The sequence below is a fragment of the Pteropus vampyrus genome, unplaced genomic scaffold, assembly GCF_000151845.1.
Source record: "Pteropus vampyrus isolate Shadow unplaced genomic scaffold, Pvam_2.0 Scaffold326, whole genome shotgun sequence".
Taxonomy (NCBI): Eukaryota; Metazoa; Chordata; class Mammalia; order Chiroptera; family Pteropodidae; genus Pteropus; species Pteropus vampyrus.
The window spans coordinates 1,678,932-1,691,441 of NW_011889107.1; the positions used below are offsets into that span (position 1 = coordinate 1,678,932).

At 46.6% G+C, this 12,510-nt stretch overlaps 1 long non-coding RNA gene and 1 pseudogene across 2 annotated transcripts in view; both read left to right on the top strand.

Annotated features, from left to right (window-relative positions):
- The window catches only part of LOC105304041, a 45,008-nt gene extending 32,504 nt beyond the window's left edge, over window positions 1-12,504 (top strand). The window contains exons 2-4 of one of the 2 annotated variants that reach the window (XR_002776775.1): window positions 1,937-2,034; window positions 3,005-3,263; window positions 12,222-12,504. This is a non-coding gene — a long non-coding RNA (uncharacterized LOC105304041). Of the gene's footprint in view, window positions 1-1,936; window positions 2,035-3,004; window positions 3,495-12,221 lie in introns of those variants that run through there. The other variant, XR_896961.2, reaches the window with a different exon arrangement.
- On the top strand, window positions 7,186-7,304 carry LOC111730669 (annotated as a pseudogene).
- Window positions 12,505-12,510: the final 6 nt, after the last annotated feature.

Consider the following 12,510-nt stretch of genomic DNA (forward strand, 5'->3'; position numbering starts at 1 on the left):
AATTAGTTCAGCTTGTTTTGGTATCATGTAGCTACTTTAAGTCCAAAAAAAAAAAAAAAAAAAAGTGGCCAAGGATTTGGTGGATTTCTTGGGAGTTTACCAAGGAACCTCACAGATGGAAGGATGGGAGTTGAATAAACAATCAATTGGAAAGACACATCCAGGATCCAGTAGGAGTCTGCTGCCTTCAGGGGACAGGGCTGCAGTAACACCAGAGACTGTGCCACTCCACTCCATTCATGCTCCCACAAGGCATCGGATGGCCCCAGCTTGGCTTGGGAGTGCCACTCGCTCCTTCTCAGATCAATCAGATCTTGGGGGTGGGGAGCATAGTGCCACATGGCACAAACAAGGTGACTCCCAGTGAAGGTAAAATCTTCATGGGAGATGAAACAGTTAATGCCCCTCCAGGCAGGGTTGGCCCCATCCCCAGTAATCCCAGAACTCAATCATGGCACTTCTCAGATTGTCTTGTAATCATTTCTTGGCATACGTTTCTCTCACTGGATGTGGGCTCTTCAAAGATTGTGGCCTCGACCTACTCAGTTTGTCATATTGTAGCAGAGGTGCCCCAGTTGCTGCTATGTACTTGGAATCATACAGTATGTAGCCCTTTCAGACTGACTTCTTCTATATTAGCTAGAATTTGTAGCTAGGCTTGTGGCCTCCCAAAGTAATGACATTCCCCAGTCTACCCTGTGGCTAATCAGGTGACAGAGTTCTGACCAGTGCATAAGAATGGAGGTGGTGTGGGTGACTTCTAGTTACACCTTTGCTAGGGAGGACCATGTTCTTCCCTTCTCACCCTCATGCTGCTGGCGGGACTGTGGACATGGCGGTGTACCCCATCAGACCACGTGGAAAAGGATAACTTCCCTAGGAATAGCAGAGTCACCAGACAGAGAGATCGGGGTCCCTGACACCCTGAAGCTGCCACATCCGCTTTGAACTGCTTACCCCCAAAATAGTCTGAGAGGCAATCAAACCTCTTTTCTTGTTAAGCCCTTCCGCAGCCTAATGTAATCGACACTAATAACCGTGCTTAACGCAGTGACTGACACTTAGTAAGTGCTCAGTAAATTATAGTTGAATTATTAAATCAATTACAAAAAGAGAAACCTTTAATTCCAGCATTTAACACATCGACTGTTTGCATATTCCCTCTCAGCTCCTCTCTACAAGCAGTTGATGTTTTTAATAGAGGTATAATTAGAGCAGAAATAGAACTTTATATCCAGCCTTTTCTCTTTAATAGTAATTGCATAATAAACATTTTCCATAAGTCATATTATCATTGTTTTAAATGGGTGTGTAATTTTCCACCAAAGAGATCAGCCATCGTTAACTACTCCCTTACCGTTTGATATATGTACATTTTTTTCATCTTTTTTAATTACAGAGAATGCTGCGAGAAAGTTGCTTATGACTCTAGTTTTTGCCTCTTATTTTTGACAGTTCCCTTGAGAATAGGATCGTTGCATTTTCTAATATCTTAGATCACCCTCTACCTTCACCAGCTACTCTTAAGCTTTATAATTTCCACTTTAAATTCTGAACCGTGGTCATGATGAGAATAAAACTTACGACAGCAGCAGGTGCCCATTACTGACCACTGATTATGTAACTGTGCCATGCTGGGCACTTGTTGTACATCTATATATATTCTTTATTGAGCACTCGCTACATGCCAGGCCAGGGGAGTGGCAATAAGTGCCAATCCTAGAGTCAGACTGGATTCAAATCTCAGCCAAACAGCTTCCTCAATGGTGAGACCTTGGAAAATTACTTAACCTCCCTGTGCCTCCATTTCTTCATCGATAAAATGGGGATAATAACGCTTTCTTTGTAGGGCTGGTGTGATGTTTAAATCAGATAGTAATAACTGTTACCAGGTGCTGAGCACTGTGCTGAAGGCTTTGCATTTGTTCCTTGCCAGAGGGTAGGAAGGAAGTGTCTCCGCACCCATTATGCAGATGAGGCATCTGAAGCTGGGAGCACAAACACACAGCAGGGAGCTGAGCAATTCTCATATAGGTATGTCGTTGACCTCATAGCCCCAAGTTCCTTCCGAAAGGATTCTTCCCTTCAATACTCTTCAAGCCAGAGCCTTAGAAGCCCAAATTCTCCAGCATCCTCTCTCCCTCCGCCACCCGCACCCACAACACACAGCCTATTTCAGGCCTACTGAGCAATTTACTGTCCTTCCCACAGTCATCACCACAGAGTGGAAAACCCCAGGAGCTCAGTTAGGAACAACAACTATTTATCAAGCACTTCTTCTGGGCAGGCTGTGCGCGGGGTGCTTTATGTCATTATCTCATTTAATTCTCCAACAGTCCTAGAATATAAGCACCATTACCCCTATTTTACAGGTGGAGAAACCCAGGCCCAGAATGGTAAAGTCAATTGCCCAGTGTCACAGGACTATTGCATCCAAGAGCTGAGAGTCACAGCTAGGCTTGGAAATGCAAGCGTAGTGTCTTGCTGTCCTCACCTGCAGCCGCCTGTGCTGGTCGTGCTATGATGGTCCCAGGTCGCCACCGCCTACCCCAGTGCAGCCAGGCAGAGGGCAAAAGCACAGCACCCACCAGGGCCACCTGGCCTCTCAAGACCCAAGGCACAAAGGTAGGGCTGGGATCCAAGATAGAGCTGTTGGATGAGCTTTCTGTGCCACCCCTGAAATAGCGCAGCTCCCAGCTCCGGTTCTGCGAGGCGGCAGGCAGATCCCAGAATAGCTCTTTCCTACTGCAAGGTGACCTAGTTAGCAGGTTCCTCTTGTCATGTGAGGATGGCTGAGCAAGACATTCACCTGCCTCTCTCTACCCAGAGAAAGCCTGACCCAATGCTATTCTCTGCCCCCGCACACTCCCCCAGTGCTGCTCCCAATTTTCCCACTGTTCACTCATCCTAGAAGTCGGGGGTTCGGGTAATAATACACTGAGCGTGATGCTTCACAGACTCAAAACATGTTCACAAACATCATCATGCTTTCTTCTCACATCAGGCGGAGAGAGGATTTGATATCATCACATTTCACAGCTGAGGAAATGAAGGCACAGAGAAGGTGAGCAACATGAGCCAGGACATGCAGCTGGGAGGACGCAGAGCCAGCATGGCAGGGCCCTGAGCATCCCTGGCTGCAGTGCTCCTCTTTGAGGAGCCCCAGCAACCACACCTTCCTCACCTGTCTACTGCCTGTGATGGGTCTCCCGAACACCTGGTGGCAGAATTGGGTTGCAGAGGTCAAGATCAAAGGCTTTGAGGTCCGTCAGGTAGAGGATGGGGTTTAAGTTTCAGCATTTATCAGCTCTGTGACCCCTGGCAAGTTGCTTTACCTGTCTGAGACTCAGTTTGTGTATCTGTAAAATGGGAATGATAACCACACGTGTGTCCTGGGTTGTCATGAAGATTCAAAGAAATGACATATATAAAGTGCCCAGCAGGTTCCTTTTCACTCTGAGTGTCTTTGATAAAGTAGCTATCCTGATTCTTTACTTTTATCATTGATATCTCAAATTTAACCCAAAAAGGAAACGTTTAAGTTTGGTTAACGTAAATTGGGCCAGTGAAGAGTTAATATACCAAAAGCCTTTGTGGTTCTTGCCACATGCCTGGGAGAAATAGTAGTTGTATTTATAGAATATGAGACATGGCAACTCTTCCAAAGCCTGGGGCCCTGGTTCTGCTGGATGACTGAGAGGCCCTGGGGTGAGGGTGTGGGTTAGAGTGAAGTCTTACGCTGACTCTGGCAGAAACCCATTATAGGAGGAGGGAGAGGAGTGGGCGCAGTACTCAATCTCGGATGCCCCCATCTCAGTCTGTCACCAGTGTGTGTGCTCATTACTCTGCAAGTAGCATATCGCACTGACAAGGAAAGCCTAGAAGGGCAGGGTGCCTGGCCCAGTGGTCCCTGGGAGCAGAGGGTCACTGTGGAAGAGAAGATGGGAAAGAAGGTCAGGGGACAGCCTTGAATGCCATAACCAAGTTACCTGGAGAAGTGTCCGTGGGCCTTAAGAATGGAGCTGGACTCATAGGGTCAGATGCTGTCCATTCAAACCCTGCCTCTACCTCTCCTCAAATGCTAAGCCACAGGTAAGTCGCTAAACCTCTCTGAGTGTCCATGGACCCATCTGTAAAAATTGGGTGGTGAGGACTGGAGGAGGCACCTATGTGTAGCACATAGCAGGTGTTGAGTAAATGTTTGAGAATCTGAGCCTGAACAGTCTAAGCAATTAAGCCCAAGACCAGAGGCACCATCTTAGGAATTTAAAGAGAAAAGTGATTGCAGTCTGAAGGAAAAAAGGAAGGCTTCAGAATGATGATGAGATTGGCATTGAGTCCCAAATCCAAATGCAACTGAGGAAGATGTAGAGGCTTGGGGCAAGACCCAGTGGGACAGAGCCCGGAGGTAGGACTGAGCAGGACACATTGGCAAAGAAGGAGCTTTTAGTCACAGTCTGCAGAAGTTGAAAACTTCCTCTGTTACCTCAACTCCCACAGCCTCTGTCCCTGCCCCCTCTCCACCTCAGTGACTGCCTCCCTGTTGGACACACACATTCTCTTCATCACTCCCTTCCCCTTACTCAGCATGATTTGCTTCAGAGCACTCATCATTCTTCAGTACTATATTATTTAGTCATTTGTGTACATGTTTATTATCCGTCTACCCCAAAGAGACTGTAAGACTCTTGAGGGAGAGGACTCTGTCTCATTCACTGGAACACACAGTATATGCCCAGTGCCTAGAGCAATGCAACATATAGTATATGCTCGATAAATAGGACTGACGTAGGTAGATAAATCAACAATAGGGAGTCCACAACAGCAGAAGGAAGGGGCCCTGCAGGAGATATTAGATAAGATTATGCCAAATGGGAGGGCTGTGAAGACCAGGCTAAGAAGTTTGGGTGGCTTTTCAAGAAGAATCAACAGAATTTGTGACCAACCAGGTAATGGTTGGTTAGGTTTCAGGTCTGGGTGATGGAGAGAGGGGTAGTGCCATTGGCAAAATCAGGTCATTTACTCCTTGAAACTCTGATAAGTCTCTTCTAGACCAAGTTGCAAATTGGGCCCAAGGGTCCAAATGTGAACAAGTCACGTTTCCTCCTCCCGAGAAGCCCCCATTTTCGTGGGGATTCATGGAGCAGCAGTCATTCAAGCAGGACTTTGAAAGGCAGAGAGGATTTTCATACTGAGAAACCTGGGACTGGGCGATGACACAGTGACCAAGGTGATGGGAAGGGGTGGAGAGGGCTTGGGAGTGACCGAGAGGAGACAGGAGAGGGCAGGACGTGGAGGCCTTCTCTGGGAGCGGGGCTGCTGTTCTGCCCCTGCTTCCCTCTGAAGACCCTGGGGAAGGAGGCATGGCTGGGCTGCTTCCTACCTGAACGCCTCTCCTATGGGCAAGGACACAAGGAGGAGGAGAGTGACATGCTCAACAAAGGGGCATTCTTCTAGCCACGACCCAGAATCAATAGAGGTTTGTTTGCCCTGCTGCCTGGGGGAAGCAGCCAGGCAAGCTGGTGAGGGGACCTGGGCAGAAGGGTGGGAACACAGAGTCCTGAGCTGGGCCTGCCTGGAGCATTTTTCTACCCCAGAGTAGCCACATTCATGGCTCACAGTAATTTATAAAGAAAAAAAAAAAGGTGTGTGGGAGGGAAAGCACTCCAGAGAATATCCAGGCCCATCTTCACCTGCAGGTGGGGCCCCTGGGCTCAGAGACCTTGACTAGGCTTTGTGACGAGAGCATTGATTGGATTAGAAGCAGAAGACCTGAGCCTGAGTCTCAGCTCTGTGATCTCTTCCAGCCTCAGTTTCCTTATCTGAAAGATGGGACTAATAATACCTTCATCACAGATAGGAATTGCTGGATGGATTCAAGGAGACAGTGTGGGCAAAAGTTCTTTGGAAATGCACAGTGTCTGCACATGTTTAGGATGCTGGGAAGATGGCAGTTACTGAGGACTCCGCAGAGAGGGTGAGAGGCTTGACCAGGTGAGACCTGACCCACGATGAAAGCCCGCTGCTTTGAGGAAAGGCTTCTCATCCTTATGGGCTCTGTAAGCAGACAACCACTTCTCCAGCCCTATCTTCTCTCCTGGCTCCACCCACACATACCCCATCTCTCAGCAATGCTCCTTCTTTCCTACACTGGTTGTTTATTTCAGACTGAAATTTCAATGGGTTCAAAAGACACAGCACTAATTAATTACCGCTATTAAGAGCTCACAGTGCCACACGCTTGAGGATCATAGGCTCACAGAATCCCCACAGCAGCCTTATGAGCTAGGTCTGGTTACCATCCCCAATTTACAGAAGAGGAAACTGAGGCTCAGAGTTGTAAATGAACTTAGCTGATGTCATCCAGCCACAATGTGTCTGAGCCTGTAGTGAAACTCAAACCTTCAGATTCCAAGGTCAACTAACGCAGCTCCTCCCCAATCCAAAATTTGCCCCTCCCCATGCACCTCACCCCCAGCTGCCACCTCCAGGGAAAGGAGGTGGGCTACCTCCCAAGGCAGCCTGTTTCACTGTTGGGGTGCCCAAAAACACCCTTGTAGAGCAGACTTGGGGCATGACACAATGGGTGAGGAGGCAAGAGAAGGGTGGAAGGTCTGCGGCACAGGCCAAGGGTGCCGGAAGGTGAGCTGAAGGTGGCCAAGGTGACCTTTACCTGGACCTCTACCTGCTACAGATGCACCTGCTCAGGTGGCTTCCTCTTCTGCATCCCCAGAGGATGGGACCCTTTTGGGGAAGGCAAAGAAGAGACAGGACATGAGGGTGACTCGCCCAAGATGACAAGTCTCACTTTAATTCATGTTTGCTCACCCCAAATGGGTCCTGGTGTGCCTGGCAACGCCACATTTCATCCCTAGACTAGTCACTCTCCCAACTGACTACTTCTTACCTTCTTCTCCATCCTCAAACCTCAGCACTTCTCCCCACCCTCCCTTGCCTCTTAGTTCCCTGTGAACACAAGAGCCAACAGAAGAGCGGGCCACACCAGCACATCGCCCCTCTTGCATCTGTGCTCGTGTTCTTTGCCTTCCCCCCCTCTTCCTGGGGAATGAACTGTCTGGGCTCCCACAAAACTCAGCCCTTCCCCTTGTGGACGTCAGACCCCACCCCTTGGCTCTACAGGGACATCCCTCCAGCAATCCCCAGAGTCATCTAATTTTCCCCCTCGTCTACAGCCATGACACCCTGAACAAGCCCAATCCCGTCTGATCTCAAAAGCTAAGCAGGGTCGGACCTGGTTAGCACTTGAATGGGAGACCACCTAGGAAGACCAGGTGCGGTAGGCATAAAAAATAAAAATGAAAAATAAGGGATTGTAAGCTGACAAGGTCTTTGCAATCTGTGAGGTCAACCAAGGGTTGCCTTGCCTAAAAAAATAATAATAATAATAATTTTCCCCCTTGACTGAGTCATTCTCGTAAGCATAAAAAGAAGTTATTATTTATCTTATCTTTAAAAAACAAACAAACAAACAAACCACTCTTGGTCCCACTACTTTATGGAGTCCCATTGCCCCCCTGTTGTCCTGCCCTTTACTTTCGTAGAATGATCTACACTGGCTGTCCCTAGTTCCTCCCCTCCCAACAGGCTTCTGCATTCACACGCCCTTATCAGGTTATCAGTGACCTCCACATTGCCAAGTTTCTCTGATGCCCTCAGGAAACTTGCCCTGAAAAGACTGGGGGGTGTGGCCTTGGTACGAGTTCAGTGGGTCCCCCGCGCACCCTGAAACACCTCCCCTATATCTTCCTAAAGTCCCTAACCCTAGGAATCAGTGTTTTTCCATGTTCCATGAGCACAGCACCTGAATCAGTCACCTGGATCACTCACATGAAAGGCAGATTTCTAGGTCTTGACCCAAATCTACAGAACCAAAATCCCAGGGCATGGCATAAAAACTTGCCATCTTGTGCCCACTCACATCACAGTCAAACCAGAGTTAAAGTCTGAGGCAGGCAGAAGGACTGTGGGTTGAAGTTTTCATTCAGGTGTAAATGACTGACAGCCGACTCCACCCAAGCTGGATCCTGATGCGGGGAAAAGGGGGCAGATGGAAAGGAGGCAAAACCTGAGCAAACTAAGGGAAAAAGACCTAGGAAGGGAAGAAAGAAAGGGGGAAATGTGGTAACTTCCAAAGGCCAGTTTACTTTCCCCACAAGTTGGCCAAAGGCTATATTACTGAGCTCAGGGAAGAATTTTATTCCTTTATGCTTCCTTGGTGACTTCCCATCCATTAAGCGAGCTAATCTTCACTGCAACCTTGAGACATAGACAGAAAAGAAATTATTTCCTCTCATTAAGAAATGAGGAAATAGGCAGAAGATTGGGGTGGCACGCCCAAAAGCATTCGTTCGTGAAACATTTGTTGACATCTGATGCCAGTTCTGGGACAGAGCTGAATGAGCCCAAGAGTGAACCCAAGTCACCAGACCAAAGCCAGGAGCTGCCCCACCAGAGCTTCCTGCCGCATGTTGCATGAGGTCCTGTCAGTCCCTACAAGTCCCACTAAGCTAGTGATTATCAATTAATTCATCAGCCTTGCCTCTTTCTCCATTTCCTCTGCCTATAAATTCTAGAGACTCCAAGTTCATATTTGATGATTGGAGGGAGAAAAGTGATATTTGAGTTTACTAATGTCAAAAAAGAGGGGTGGAGAAAAATCTCCATGAGAGGGAAAAATTACTTCTTTTCCTCTCCACAGCCCAAACCAAGGAAAGTAGATGATAAGGCTCCTAAACTGCCTTTTGTATGAGCAATCCAAGTGATTCTGATTCAGGGGCTGTGCCCGTGGAACATGGGAGAACACTGATTTTTTTGGAGTTAGGGACTTTAGGAAGAGATAGGGAATGTGTTTCGGGGTTTGGAGGGAGGGGGTGATATTTGCAAGGCGGAACGAGCCAGGTGGTGTCTACATTGCTCTGCCCAGGAGGAGGGGAGAGACAGGAAGAAATGGACAAGGGAATTGGGTGAAGGCAGGGGCAGGCAGGCAATAAGAGACAAGGGGACTGGCAGCTGAGTAGGAAATTCTGGGGCAGGAGAGGACAGAACAGTCTAATTAGCATATTTATTAGGTTTTGCTCTGCGATGTGCAATGTAACGCTGTCTTCCATTTTCTGATGAAATCTTCAGTAAAATTGGGCTTTACACGCTAAAGACTTTATAATGTATTTGGATCAGCTTTTGGGGTCTTGGCTTACATACTAGGCCCTCGTTAAGAGTGGGTACAACTTGCCAGCAGAGGCTGTTCCTGGGGCTCTCAAAACTGGTTTCCATCTCCAAGTAATTTAAAAATGGTTCGGCATAAAGCAGAAACAGAAAGATCTTTTGTCTCAAAACACAATGAATAATGAAAGTCCTGTTGTGTCTCATGAGCGATCGTCAAATGTGATACTGCTCTTCCATAAGACGGGCTTTTTGGTGGCAGGTTATTTTTCCTCCTAACCCTGTTTTCCCTGGCTTCAGCCTCATCACTTGAAGTCCTTCCCTCTGCTAACTCCAAGGACAGCGCCAGCCCAGGCCCTTTCAACCGCCCAGGCTACAGCTCACCACACACAAAGGGGCTTTGTGGGTTCCCGGTGAATTAAGCACCGATGGGCAATGGGGATGAGAAAAACTTCGGTGATCAGGAATGCTGAGTCTTGCCAAATCCCCATTCCAGCAGTCACTGTCCCCCGGAGGAAGGATGTATCAGGAAGCTATGGTTATACTTCTGTAACTGGGAAAGAACTCATGGGGTGTTCAAAAATTCTGTTTATCCAAATTGAATTTAAACCGTCTTGAACACTCCCCAGCAGGTTTAGCAGAAAGTCCAGAATTGCCCTGTGGGCTATGCCTCCCCTTCCCCTCCACTCTGACCACATTGGGTCATTCAAGAACAGCCGAGGCTTCTAAAATCCAAGAGAAGTGGACCTGCTCGACTTTTACTCCATGATGGGGACAAAAGTCCATGGACAGCCATCTGATGCCACTGTCACTGCCACACAGCACCTCCCCCCTATGTGGCACTCACACTGCACTTCTTCTGTCTAGTGTGGCTCTCCTGTCCCTGCTCTAAGCAATGAGAGTCTATGGACATCAGCTCCTACCCCCCAACATCAAGCAGGGCCTGGGTCACCTCTTGGACTGTGCCTCTTAGTATCCCAGGTCATCTATTGTTTGAGTGAGCCACTTTCATTCTCGACCCAGACCCCCAAGATTCGGGCAACTCCTTTAAGATTATAGATCTTGTGTTGCCCCTCAGTAGGGCTGGAACTCAGAAATTCAACACAGTTCACTCATGAGGGTGGAGTAAGGTAGATTGTGGAGAAAACACCTTATATCCCACCTCACCCTTTGGAAGACAGACAGGAAGGAATTTTTGGCACCTTTTATTCGAAAGCAAAAAAAAAATTTTTCAGCGAGCCACTCCTCCCTTCACCTTTTATTAAAGAGAAGCCCTATTTTTCCTTTGTTCACATGGTTTATTACCTTCAGGGTTTTGGGAAGTTTTGTGAAATCTAGAAAAGTGAACGACTGGGCAGTAATTCTCAAATGGGGACCTTGAGATAGTATTTCGGGGGGAAGTAATATTCAATGACAGTTTTTGAGCAGTTGCACTCTGCCAAGTACATTAAGACATTCAGTGTTTGTTTCCAGGTAACTGCACGGATCTCAGTGTCTTTTTATCTGTCTTCCTCTTGCTATAAAGTTATAAAAATAAGCACCAAACCCTACTGATATCAGAAATGTTTTGTGAGAAGCCAAAGTTTTGTCTGGTCTATCGCAAGAGCTCCCAACCTATGGGCTATAGAATTCTGGATGGTTTTAAAGTTATTATTGCCAAGGATAAGTGGGCACCCATGTGTACTGTAGGTTTATCATAGATGCATTGATATGAAGCTGCCTGAATTTGAGTGTGAGCTCCCCCAACATTCCATCTGTATGAACTTAAAATGTGTTACTTGAATTCTCTGAGCCTTGATTTCATCAGCTATAAAATGGGGGTGATAACTAAAGGCACCTAATTCATAGAGTTATTGTGGAGATTAAAATTAATAATACATGTAAAGTGTTGTTGAGCTCTATGCTTGACATAGTAACTGGTCAATAAATGTTTATCATTATTATTCACAGCACTACCATTTATCGAATACCTATTATTTTCCAGGCACTGTGCTAAAAACTTCACTATCTCAAATCCTCACTATACCCCTGCTTTATATAAAGTAAAGTTCAGTGACTTGCCCAATGTTGGACTGTTCCAGGACTTGTATTTGTTACCTGTTTTCAAAACCAGAACTTTTTGGCTCCAAAGCCTGCTTTCTTTGCAATGAATCACATTGTACCTGAACCAGCCGTAGACTGATTATTTAATGTCTCATGTATATATACAAGGCTTGGATACTATTCAAAGTATTCAACAATCAGCCCAGCACAGAGCTGACCATCGGAATGAAAGTGGCCCAACCCCAAGCTGGAAATGAAGGGCAAGGAAGGCTCTAGTCCTGTGCCAAGTATTAACTCTTTAGTTACTGGGTAGTATTAAATAAGTAATTGTTCCAAAACCCATATCCAAAGTTTATGCTCTCGCCTGACTGATAACTAGGCCATATTCTCCCTTTCTTGCTAATATAACAAATATTCTAGACATTCTCTTTTCCCATAAAATGTCCCTTCCGGAGCGAATCTTGAATCGGCCTGCTAGAGACGTTTTCCCTTGCAGCAAGATTATAACAAATTTTGATGTGTGCTCATAACTGAAATGTCTGGAGAGTTTTGTTTTGTTTTTATCTGTGGAGACAGGAAAAGAGGTTTCTAAAGACTTGGGGCGGGGTAGGCCTTGGAGCAGGGTGGAGGCGATAACTATTCACCACTGAGGGCAGAAGTGTTTCAGTGAAAAAACAGAGTCAGTGTGGCCACAGTGGTGGTTCCAGCTCTGAATCAGCCCTGAATACAATAAATTTTAAATCCAACTTGACCATGTAGATTTTATTGCGGTTTATATAATACAGAAACTGATTTCATGATCGCTTATTGACATTATGGGTTTTCTTAAACGATAAATACCGTGGTATTTTTTATGTTAAAAAGTGTTCTTCTATAGCACATTAATAATTGCCGCAGGCAAGATCCACTGATAAATGCTAAAAGAGTGGGTGAAGTTTTAATGAGAAATAGACTAGTTGCCAACCTCAAAGTATTAATTGCCATCGTGCTTTTAACAGATGTCCACAAACTCTTTGACGCTCCTTGCTCTGGGAAGTAGAGTTTAATTCTCTTCCACTTCGACTGGACTTAGAGACTTGCTTCTAGAGTATGGAAAGAGGAAAAACAGTGACTTCACCGCAGAGTGACCTGGCCGACATTACCTTAACCAAACAATGAAGGTTTGCGTCACCAGTAACAAGGCGTGTTGATGTCATATGTCCCTCACTGTGTTGCAAGGAGAAGGCCACCTCACCTGTGTGACAGTCTTCCCCCACATCCATAACCCCAGTCTAATCATTAGAAACA